The sequence below is a fragment of the Hordeum vulgare genome, chromosome 2H (genome assembly GCF_904849725.1).
Source record: "Hordeum vulgare subsp. vulgare chromosome 2H, MorexV3_pseudomolecules_assembly, whole genome shotgun sequence".
Taxonomy (NCBI): Eukaryota; Viridiplantae; Streptophyta; class Magnoliopsida; order Poales; family Poaceae; genus Hordeum; species Hordeum vulgare.
This window is the reverse complement of record NC_058519.1, coordinates 44503817-44517260: the sequence shown is the minus strand read 5'-3', so window position 1 is coordinate 44517260 and position 13444 is coordinate 44503817.

Below are 13444 nucleotides of genomic sequence, written 5' to 3'. Positions count from 1 at the left end.
ACCAAGCACTTATCCCATTGCAAGAATCATAGATCAAGTTGGCCAAACAAAACCCACAACTCAAAGAGAATTACAAGGATATGAAATCATGCATATAAGAGATCAGAAGAAACTCAAATAAGATTCATAGATAATCTGATCATAAATCCACAATTCATCACATCTCGACAAACACACCGCAAAAGAAGATTACATCGAATAGATCTCCATGAAGATCATGGAGAACTTTGTATTGAAGATCCAAGAGAGAGAAGAAGCCATCTAGCTACTAGCTATGGACCTGAAGGTCTATGGTGAACTACTCACACATCATCGGAAAGGCCATGGTGTTGATGAAGAAGCCCTCCGTATCCGAATCCCCCCTCCGGCACGGCACCAGAACGTGCCCCAGATGGGATCTTGCGGAGACAGAAGCTTGCGGCGGCGGAAAAGTACTTTCGTGGATCTCTCCCGTAGTTTTGGATTTTTCAAGAATTTATAGGTGGAAGAGGTAGGGCACACGATCCACACGGGGCCCACAAGCCTGCTAGGCGCGGCCCCCCTGGCCGCGCCTAGGGGGCTTGTGGCCTCCCCTGGTGGCCTCTGCCTTGGTTCTCACGTCCCGTGCGTATCTTCTGTTCTGGAAAAAATCTTTTCGGAAGTTTTATTTCGTTTGGACACAATTTAAAATTCTCCTCTAAAAAGGGTCAAAAACACGGAAAAAACAGGAACTGGCACTTGGCAATGAGTTAATAAGTTAGTCCCAAAAAAGATATAAAAGGCATACAAAACATCCAAAGTTTGACAAGATAATAGCATGGAACCATCAAAAATTATAGATACGTTGGAGACGTATCAAGCATCCCCAAGCTTAACTCCTGCTCGTCCTCGAGTAGGGAAGTGATAAATACTGAATTTTTGATGTGGAATGCTACCTAGCATAGTTGTCCTTTGTAACTTCTTTCATGTGACGTGAATGTTCAGATCCGTAAGATTCAAAACAATAGTTTGATATTGACATGAAAACAATAATACTTCAAGCAAACTAGCAAGGTAATCATGAACTTTCGAAATAACAAGGCCAAAGAAAGTTATCCCTACAAAATCATATAGTCTGGCTATGCTCCATCATCCCCACACAACTAATTTAAATCATGCACAACCCCGGTATTGGCCAAGTAATAGTTTTCGCACTCTTACTTTCTCAAACCTTTTTCAACTCTCACGCAATACATGAGCGTGAGCCGTGGATATAGCACTATAGGTGGAATAGAGTGTGGTGGAGGTTGTGAGGCAAAAAGGAGGAGATGGTCATATCGACTCGGCATATCAAAGGGCTATGGAGATGCCCATTAATAGATATCAATGTGAATGAGTAGGGATTGCCATACAACGGATGCACTAGAGCTATAAGTATGTGAAAGCTCAAAAAGGAGAACTAGTGGGTGTGCATCCAACTTTCTTGCTCACAAAGACCTAGGGCAATTTTTAGGAAGCCCATCATTGGAATATACAAGCCAAGTTATATAATAAAGATTCTCACTAGCATATGGTGGTGACAAAACGAGAGGCTCTCAATCATGAAGAACATGGTGCTATCATGAAGCACAAGTGTGGAAAGAGATAGTAGCATTGTCCCTTCTCTCTTTTTCTCTCTTTTTTTGTTTTTTGTTTGGGCTCTTTGGCCTCTTTCCATATCTCTCTTCTTCTTTTTTGTGGACAACTTTGGACTCTTTTTTTTATTTCCTCACATGGGACAATGATCTAATAATGATGATCATCACACTTTTAATTACTCACAGCTCAAAGCTTAGAACGATGATGACTCTATAGGAAATGCCTCCGGTAGTGTACCAGGATGTGCAACGATCTAGCTTGGCGTATGACGTTGAAACATCTCGCTAGCTATCTTACGATCATGCAATGGCAATATGAGAGTGACAACACAAGTCATGAGACGGAACGGTGGGAGTTGCATGGCATTATGTCTCGGAATGGCTATGAAAATGCCATAGTAGGTAGGTATGGTGGCTGTTTTGAGGAAGGCATATGATGGGTTTGTGCACCGGGGAAAATTGCGCGGTACTAGAGAGGCTAGCATTGGTGGAAGGTGAAAGTGCATCTATACCATGGACTCACATTAGTCATGAAGAACTCACATACTTGTTGCGAAAGTTTTCATTAGTAATCGAAACAAAGTGCTAAACGCATACTCCTAGGGGAAGGGTTGGTAGGTGTTAACCATCGCGCGACCCCGACCGCAACACAAAGGATGACAATCAATAAATCAATTATGCTCCGACTTCCTAACATAGCGGTTCACCATACGTGCATGTTACGGGAATCACTAACTTCAACACAAGTATTTCTAGATTCACAACACCCTACTAACATAACTCTTAATATTACCGAATCCACGTCTCAAAACTAATTGAGAGGAATCAAACTTCTCTTTCTAATCAATGCACATGAAGATGGAAGTTTTATTGTATCCTCTCTGGGTGCCTATCACCTTTGGGACAACATTCATAGCACAAGCCAACTACCAAGTTACGCACCGTCGTGCTCTAAAAGATCTAAGTGAAGCACATAGAGCAAAATTGTCTAGCTCAAAAGATATAAGTGAAGCACAATGAGTATTCTAGCAAATTTACGATGAGTGCATGTCTCTCTCAAAAGGTGTGCATCAAGGATGATTGTGACACAACAAAAAGAAAAGACTCCTACGATACAAGACGCTTCAAGCAAAACACATATCATGTGGTGAATAAAAATATAGCTCCAAGTAATGTTACCGATGGATTGAAGACGATAGAGGGGATGCCTTCCCGGGGTATCCCCAAGCTTAGGATTTTTGGTGTCCATGAATTTGTATTTGGATGCCTTGGGCATCCCCAAGCTTGAGCTCTTTCCACTCTTTATCCCTTTGTCCATGAGAACATCACCCAAAACTTGAAAACTTCACAACACAAAACTTAAACAGAAACTCGTGATATCATTAGCACAAGAAAACAAACTACCACCTCTTGAGGTACTGTAGCAATCTTGATTTATATTTATATTGGTGTTAGATTACTGTATTCTCACTTTTCCATGGCTAGTACCCCCCGATACTATCCATAGTTTCATCAAAACAAGCAACCAACACAACAAAAACGGACCAGCCTGTAGCAATATGTATACTTCATATACTTCTGGTACCTCAAATTTTTTGAAAAATTACAACAGCCTGGGAAAAGGCATATCGACCAGAAGCAAAAAGAATCAACTCAAAATCTCTTTCTGGATAAAAATGGAAAATAATTTCGTGAGCGAAAAGTTTCTGTCGTTTTCCAGCAGGATCAAACAACCAACACCAAACTAGTCATAAAGGTTTTGCTTGGCTCAAACACAAAAAGAAACACAAAAGACACAATCATAACAGAATTATGATGGTGTGGACGCAACAAAACAGAAATAAAAAGATAAATTCATTGGGTTGCCTCCCAACAAGCGCTATTGTTTAACGCCCTTAGCTAGGCATAAGGTGATGGAATCACGTATCGTCGTCTTTGGTATCCAAACCATAAGTAGCCCTCATCATGGATTCATAAGGCAATCTTATTTTCTTTCTAGGAAAATGCTCCATGCCCTTATTTCAAGGAAATTGAAACCTAATATTTCCTTCCTTCATATCGATGATACCACCAATAGTCCTTAGGAAAGCTCTACCAAGAATGATAGGGCATGTATGATTGCAATCAATATCAAGCACAATGAAATCCATGGGTACATAGTTCCTATCTGCAATAATAAGAACATCATTGATCCTTCCCATGGGTTTCTTGACAGTAGAATTCGCAAGATGCAAATTAAGAGAGCACTCCTCAATCTTATTAAAGCCTAGAACATCACATAAAGACTTTGGAATCGCGGAAACACCAGCACCCAAATCACATAAATCATTGCATTCATAGTTTTTGATTTTGATTTTGATAGTAGGTTCCCACTCATCATGAATCTTTCGAGGAATAGAAACTTCCAACTCAAGTTTCTCTTCAAGATATTTTATCATAGCATCAACGATATGATCGGTAAAGGCCTTGTTTTGGCTATAAGTGTGTGGAGAGTTTAGCATGGATTGCATCAAGGAAATACATTCAATCAAAGAGAAACTATCATAATTGAATTCCTTGAAATCCAAAGTAGTAGTTTCATTACTACTCAAAGTTTTGATATCTTCTACTCCACTTTCAATGCTTTTAGCATCAAGATAGATGGACTCCGAATCATTGGGGAGTTTTTCAACCAAAGTGGATTCATATCCAGCCCCATCATCATTAGGTTGGACACTAGAAAACAAGGATTCAATGGGAGTCACACCAAGCACTTTAAGATCTTCGTGATTTTTATCACGAGAACACGCCTTTTTAAGCCATTCGTGTCTAGCACAAATTTGGGCGGTTCTTTCTTTGCTCTCATTCATGGAAACAGGCATAGCTTTCAAAGTTTCATCCATATTGATCTTGGGAGGAGCACATCTAACTTTCAAAGCATCAATATCAATAGACATTCTATCAACGCTCCTAGCCAAATCATCAATTTTGAGTAGTTTTTCCTCTATGGACGCATTCAAAATCTTTTGCGAGTTGATATACTCTTTGATATTGCTATCTAGATCAGAGGGTAATTTATTGTAATTTCCATGAGTATTGTTGTAGGAGTTGCTAAAGTTATTAGATGGATTACTAGGAAAAGGCCTAGGAACATAGTTTCCTCTAAAAGCATTGTTGTTGCCAAAATTATTCCTACCAACAAAATTAACGTCCAAGCTCGCATTGCTACTCTCAATCAAGGAAGACAAGGGCATATCATTAGGATCTAAAGGAGCACCTTTACTAGCAACCAATTTCATTAACTCATCCATCTTAGCACTCAACGAGTTAATTTCTTCTATAGCGTGTACCTTTTTACTAGTAGGTGACCTTTCAGTGTGCCACTGAGAGTAGTTTGTCATGATATTGTCTAGGAGTTTTGTGGCTTCTCCTAATGTGATTTCCATGAACGTTCCACCTGAGGCGGAGTCCAAGATATTTCTAGAAGTGAAATTCAAACGAGCGTAGAAGATTTGTATAATCATCCAAAGACTCAAGCCATGAGCGGGAAAATTTTCTAATCATCAATTTCATTCTCTCCCAATATTGTGCAACATGTTCATGATCAAGTTGCTTAAAATTCATGATATCATTACAGAGAGAGATAATCTTAGCCGGCGGAAAATACTTGGATATATAAGCATCTTTGCACTTGTTCCAAGAATCAATACTATTTTTGGGCAAAGATGAAAACCAAGTTTTTGCTCGATCTCGCAACGAGAACGGAAAAAACTTCATTTAATCACATCATTATCCACATCTTTCTTCTTTTGCATATCGCAAAGCTCAATGAAGGTATTAAGTGTTGGAAATATGCCCTAGAGGCAATAATAAATTAGTTATCATTATATTTCTTTGTTCATGATAATCGTTTATTATCCATGCTATAATTGTATTGAATGAAGACTCATTTACATGTGTGGATACATAGACAAAACACTGTCCCTAGCAAGCCTCTAGTTGGCTAGCCAGTTGATCAAAGATAGTCAGTGTCTTCTGATTATGAACAAGGTGTTGTTGCTTGATAACTGGATCATGTCATTAGGAGAATCACGTGATGGACTAGACCCAAACTAATAGACGTAGCATGTTGATCGTGTCATTTTGTTGCCACTGTTTTCTGCGTGTCAAGTATTTGTTCCTATGACCATGAGATCATATAACTCACTGACACCGGAGGAATGCTTTGTGTGTATCAAGCGTTGCAACGTAACTGGGTGACTATAAAGATGCTCTACAGGTATCTCCGAAGGTGTTAGTTGAGTTAGTATGGATCGAGACTGGGATTTGTCACTCCGTGTGACGGAGAGGTATCTCGGGGCCCACTCGGTAATACAACATCACACATAAGCCTTGCAAGCAATGTGACTTAGTGTAAGTTGCGGGATCTTGTATTACGGAACGAGTAAAGAGACTTGCCGGTAAACGAGATTGAAATAGGTATGCGGATACTGACGATCGAATCTCGGGCAAGTAACATACCGAAGGACAAAGGGAATGACATACGGGATTATATGAATCCTTGCCACTGAGGTTCAAACGATAAGATCTTCGTAGAATATGTAGGATCCAATATGGGCATCCAGGTCCCGCTATTGGATATTGACCGAGGAGTCTCTCGGGTCATGTCTACATAGTTCTCGAACCCGCAGGGTCTGCACACTTAAGGTTCGACGTTGTTTTATGCGTATTTGAGTTATATGGTTGGTTACCGAATGTTGTTCGGAGTCCCGGATGAGATCACGGACGTCACGAGGGTTTCCGGAATGGTCCTGAAACGAAGATTGATATATAGGATGACCTCATTTGATTACCGGAAGGTTTTCAGAGTTACCGGGAATGTACCGGGAATGACGAATGGGTTCCGGGAGTTCACCACGGGGGGCAACCCACCCCGGGGAAGCCCATAGACCTTGAGGGTGGCGCACCAGCCCTTAGTGGGCTGGTGGGACAGCCCAAAAAGTCCCTATGCGCATTGGAAGAAAAATCAAAGAGAAAAGAAAAAAAAAGAGGAGGTGGGAAAGGAAAGAGGGACTCCACCCACCAAACCAAGTAGGACTCGGTTTGGGGGGGAGTCCTTCCCCCCTTTGGCTCGACCGACCCCCTTGGGGCTCCTTGAGCCCCAAGGCAAGGTCCCCCCTCTCCCACCTATATATACGGAGGTTTTAGGGCTGATTTGAGACGACTTTTCCACGGCATCCCGACCACATACCTCCACGGTTTTTCCTCTAGATCGCGTTTCTGTGGAGCTCGGGCGGAGCCCTGCAGAGACGAGATCATCACCAACCTCCGGAGCGCCGTCACGCTGCCGGAGAACTCTTCTACCTCTCCGTCTCTCTTGCTGGATCAAGAAGGCCGAGATCATCGTCGAGCTGTACGTGTGCTGAACGCGGAGGTGCCGTCCGTTCGGCACTAGATCGTGGGACTAATCGCGGGATAGTTCGCGGGGCGGATCGAGGGACGTGAGGACGTTCCACTACATCAACCGCGTTCACTAATGCTTCTGCTGTACGGTCTACAAGGGTACGTAGATCACTCATCCCCTCTCGTAGATGGACATCACCATGATAGGTGTTCGTGCGCGTAGGAAATTTTTTGTTTCCCATGCGACGTTCCCCAACATTAAGATGAGATGCGGCGTCTTCACTAGGAAGGCCGGAGAATTGCTCTTTCATAACAAGGTTTAGCAAATCATCATTGATTTCGTATGATTCCACACTAGTGGCGGGAGCAATTGGAGTACTAATAAAATCATTATTATTGGTATTCGAGAAGTCACAAAGTTTGATGTTTTCAGTCATGGTGACTTCATCAAGCAAACAAGCACACAAGCGAACAGAAAGCAAGCGAGAGAAAAGGGCGAACGAAGAAGGCAAATAATTTTGTAAATTTTTGTTTTTCAGAAGTGGGGGAGAGGAAAATGAGAGGCAAAAAAAACTAAATGCAAGAGATGAGTTTGCGACACTTACTTGGATGAACTTCACCTAGAATAATCCCCGGTGCCAGAAATTGACACGTTGACGGGAGACTATTCTTGACTTGATCCTCCCCGGCAACGGCGCCAGAAATCCTTCTTGCTACCTCTTGAGCTTGTGTTGGTTTTTCCCTTGAAGAGGAAAGGGTGATGCAGCACAGTAGCACTAAGTATTTCCCTCAGTTTTGAGAACCAAGGTATCAATCCAGTAGGAGAATCAAACCAAGTGTCCAGAGTACCTGCGCAAACACAAACAAGCTTGCACCCAACGCTATAAAGGGGTTGTCAATCCCTTCAAGATTGATTGCAAAGTGAGATCTGAAGGCGGAAAGTGCAACGAAGTAAAAGTGTAAGGCTGCAAATATGATGTGAAGTAGACCCGGGGGCCATAGTGTTCACTAGAGGCTTTTCTCAAAATAGCAAATATTACGGTGGGTGAACAAATTACTGTCGAGCAATTGATAGAACCGCGCAAAGTCATGACGATATCTAAGGCAATGATCATACATATAGGCATCACGTCCGAGACAAGTAGACCGATACTTTCTGCATCTACTACTATTACTCCACACATCGACCGCTATCCAGCATGCATATAGTGTATTGAGTTCATGACAAGCAGAGTAACGCCGTAAGCAAGATGACATGATGTAGAGGGATAAACTCAAACCTATGATGTAAAACCCATCTTTTTACCCTTGATGGCAACAACATGATGCGTGCCTCGCTACCCCTTCTGTCACTGGGTGACGTCACCGCACGGTATGAACCCAAAACCAAGCACTTCTCCCATTGCAAGAATCATAGATCAAGTTGGCCAAACAAAACCCACAACTCGAAGAGAATTACAAGGATATGAAATCATGCATATAAGAGATCAGAAGAAACTCAAATAAGATTCATAGATAATCTGATCATAAATCCACAATTCATCGGATCTCGACAAACACACCGCAAAAGAAGATTACATCGAATAGATCTCCATGAAGATCATGGAGAACTTTGTATTGAATATCCAAGAGAGAGAAGAAGCCATCTAGCTACTAGCTATGGACCCGAAGGTCTATGGTGAACTACTCACGCATCATCGGAGAGGCCATGGTGTTGATGAAGAAGCCCTCCGTATACGAATCCCCCTCCGGCAGGGCACCAGAACGTGCCCCAGATGGGATCTTGCGGAGACAGAAGCTTGCGGTGGCGGAAAAGTATTTTCGTGGATCTCTCCCATAGTTTTGGATTTTTCGTGAATTTATAGGCGGAAGAGGTAGGGCAGACGAGCCACAGGGGGCCCACAAGCCTGCTAGGCGCGCCCCCCTGGCCACGCCTAGGGGGCTTGTGGCCTCCCCTCGTGGCCTCTGCCTTGGTTCTCACGTCCCCTGCGTATCTTCTATTCCAGAAAAAATCTTTTCGGAAGTTTTATTCCGTTTGGACACCGTTTAAAATTCTCCTCTAAAAAGGGTCAAAAACACGGAAAAAATAGGAACTCGCACTTGGCACTGAGTTAATAAGTTAGTCCCAAAAAAGATATAAAAGGCATACAAAACATCCAAAGTTTGACAAGATAATAACATGGAACCATAAAAAATTATAGATACGTTGGAGACGTATCACATGCATACCCTGCAAAAACAAGTTAGACGTCCTCTAATTTGTTGTCCCATGTTTTACGTGGCTGCTATGGGTATCTAGTATGATCGTATCTTACTTACGCAAAGCCACAACGGTGATATGCAATTTGTTATTTAACCTTCTCCAAGGACCGCCTCGGTCAAATCCGATTCAACTAAAGTTGAAGAAACAGACACCCGTGAGTCATCTTTATGCAACAAGTTGCATGTTAGTCGATGAAACCGGTCTCTCGTAAGCGTACGCGTAAGGTTGGTCCGGGCCGCTTCAATCCAACAATACCGCCGAATCGAGAAAAGACTAAGGAGGGCAGCAAATCAAACATCAACGCCCACAAACTCTTTTGTGTTCTACTCGAGATATCATCTACACATGAACCTAACTCTGATACCACTATTGGGGAATGTTGCATGGAAAACAAAAAAATTTCCTACGCACACGCAATACCTATCCATGGTGATGATCATCTACGAGAGGGGAGAGTGAATCTACATACCCTTGTAGATCGCTAAGCGGAAGCGTATATAACGCGGTTGATGTTGTGGAACATCTTCTTGATCCAAATCGCAGCCCGTCCCGCGATCTCATCACGATCCAATCACGATCCATCCCGATCTAGTGCCGAACGGACGACACCTCCGCGTTCAGTACACGTATAGCTCAATGACGATCCCCGCCTTCTTGATCCAGCAAGAGGGGCAGAGAGGTAGATGAGTTCTCCAGCACGATGACATGGTGGTGGTGGTGGATCTATTCCAGCAGGGCTTCGCCTAAGCACCGCTGAAACTAGACTAGAGGAGAAACATATCTAGAGAGAGAGGGCAACACGTGGCTGATTTGTTGTGTGTCAAAAACCCTCAATACCTCTATTATATATAGGAGGGAGGGAGGGGAGGAGGCAGCCTCAAACCCTCAATGTTTGGCCGAAATTGGAGGCGGAGGGGTCCTACTCCAATCCTACTAGGAGTATGATTCCTCCTCTCCACTTGGAAACCCATTCCACCTTTGGGTTTTTTTCCTTCTCAAACCTCATGGGCCTTAGTGGGAGCTTATGTCAGCCCACTAGGGGCTGGTTTGTATCCTGCCATAGCCCATAAGGCCCCTCGGGGTGTGACACCCCTCCCGATGGTCCCCGGTACCTCCCAACACTCCCGATACACTACCGATGAGCCTGAAACTTTTCCGGTGACCAAAACAGGATATATATATATATATATATATATATATATATATATATGTCAATTTTTACCTCCGGACCATTTCGGAGCTCCTCGTGGCGTCCGGGATCTCATCCGGGACTCCGAACAACTTTATATTACCAACACCTATAACTCAACTATACCGAAACGTCACCGAACCTTTAAGTGTGCAAACACTGCGGGTTCGAGAACTATGCAGACATGACCGAGACACCTATACGGTCAATAACCAATAGCAGGACATGGATGCCCATATTGGCTCCTACATATTCTACGAAGATCTTTATCGGTTAAACCTCTATGTCAATGATTCAGTTAATCCCGTATGTTGTGCCCTTTGTCCTTCGGTATGTTACTTGCCCGAGATTCGATCGTCGGTATCTCTATACCTAGTTCAATCCCGTTATCGGCAAGTCTCTTTACTCGTTCCGTAATACAAGATCTCGTGGCTAACTCCTTAGTCACATTGCTTGCAAGGCTTATTGTGATGTTGTATTACCGAGTGGGCCCCGAGATACCTCTCCGTCATACGGAGTGACAAATCTCAGTCTCGATTCACGCCAACCCAACAGACACCTTCGGAGATACCTGTAGAGCACCTTTATAGTCACCTAGTAACGTTGCGACGTTGATACACACAAAGTATTCCTCCGGTGTCCGGGAGTTGCATGATTTCATGGTCATAGCAACGATACATTGACATGCAGAAAAACAGTAGCAATAAACTATCATGATCATATGCTACGTTTATAGTTTGGGTCTTGTCCATCACATCATTCTCCTAATGATGTGATACCGTTATCAAGTGACAACACTTGCCTATGGCGAGGAAACCTTGACCATCTTTGATCAACGAGCTAGTCAACTAGAGGCTCACTAGGGACAATGTGTTGTCTATATATCCACACATGTATTTGAGTTTCCAATCAATACAATTCTAGCATGGATAATAAACGATTATCATGAACAAGGAAATATAATAATAACCAATTTATTATTGCTTCTAGGGCATATTTTCAACACTCACAAAAATATATAGACCATCAAATAGTTTTCCAGCCCTAGCTATACAAAATGTACGTCGTCATCATCATCGTCGTCGTCGTCGTCGCCATCGCCATCGCCATCGCCATCGGGGATCATGCATGCTCAAAGGCAACACTACTCTAGTAGTAGTACTTTCCCAGTCGGCTCCCGAGCCACAGCACCCTGTGAGTGTTTGCCATGGCAACGAACCCAACACCCTGGGCCTTGTTGTCAAGCAGGTGGCCGAGAGCTGCCATGAGATCCTCGTCGTTGAAGCCACCCTGGGTCATGACAACACCATACAGGTCAGGGTGGACGTCGAGGGGCTTGCACTCCCTGATGGCTGTTGCCACCTCCTTCAGCGCCTCAGTCATGGCGAGTCCTGGACAAACGATGGAGGAAACTGGATGTCCGATAGAACAAGGGCCCGACAAAGATCTTGCGTCCGTGTGGTCATGTCCTATAATCGTAGCACGCATTGACAGTAAGCATAGCACAAAACACACCAGACAATCCATGAAAGCAGGAGCATACATGTACATACTAAGCATACCGCACAATCTATGAGAACGAACATACATCTACAACAAACAACATGCTACAAATGAACCACCAATAGCTACAAATCACAGATCTAAGCACGAATTAACACAAGCACAAGGTTCAACTTCAAACTCTACTACTAATCTAGCCTATCACATGCTTGAACATCTAACCCTACCACAAATTGCAACCGCAACATAGCAATCAATGATACGAGCTCACAGATCAGAGCATTAATCAACCATGCATGCACATCAAACCCTAGCTGCAGCTGAGATCTAGCTCGAAGGAACAGAGAGAAAGGGGGATTGAACTCACATATCCCATGGATGCAGCTCGAGGACGAGGGGGGAACGGTCGTAGAAGATCACCGCCAGCCGGTGAAGGACCGCCGACGCCGTGGACCGCCGACCGATGAAGATGTGTCGCTTACCTGCTCGTCGATGCCGATGCGCGTCGGCAAGAAAGCTCGAAAGGGAGGACAATGGTGACGGAAGTTGGGGGGGGGGGGTGAGGGAGGGGGCTAAATAGGGGCGGACTCAGCGGGAGGCGAGCCGAAATTCTCTCGCCGATTTTTCGGCGACGCGGGCAAGCTCGCGCTATCTCCCTGGTCGCACGAGGAGAGAAACGCGTCGCCCGAACCAGGCTCGCGAGCTACTGCCAATTCGGACGTTTTCCTTCGACCTGACCTGAAACTGCTTTAACGTTCGTGCCATGCGGACCGCACGCAACCAAAAAAACCATTCCGAAGAAGACAGCCCCACTAAGGAACACACGCACCAACACACGTACACCTGGTCCCGGACGAACCAAAACCATCCATCCATTCCAGCAGCGCAAGGATCAGACGACAGGACGCCGCGAAAGCAACCACCGAACCGAACCTAGGCCACGCCTCCCTCCCCCACCCAGACCCAAGTTAACGCCGCCCGCGCCTCCGTCTCTACACCGCACCTAACCCAGCCCCACCACCCCGCACCCTCGACGGCGCACACGCGACACGCACGCGCCTCGTCCCCACCCCGGCCCCGCCTCGCATCGCGCGGCGGCCGCCTTCGCGAGAACGCCGCAAGTCGGCAGAGGAAATAGAAAGAAGGAAAAAAGAAAAAAAAAAGCTGCGGCCCGCTCGCCCGCTGCTGACGAAGAGAGAAGGATACAGCCGGCCGGCTGTTTCTCCTTCCGTAAAACGCCGGTAAAATCCCCGTTGACGCGGCCGCCGCCAGCCAGCCATCCAGCCGATCGCCCCCGCCGCTCCCCCATATATAAATAAGCGCGCCTCCCCTCCCCTCCCCTCCCCCACCACCAACCTCGCGATCCGTAAACGGAAACAAAACCACAGCCCCGCGCGAGTCCCCCGTGGCCTCCCTCCCCCCCTCGTCACGCCTCCGCGCCCGCACCCTCCCCGTCGCGAAATTACGCTTCGCCCCTCGCCCGCCGCGGGGATCCGCACGCCTCCCCGCCGC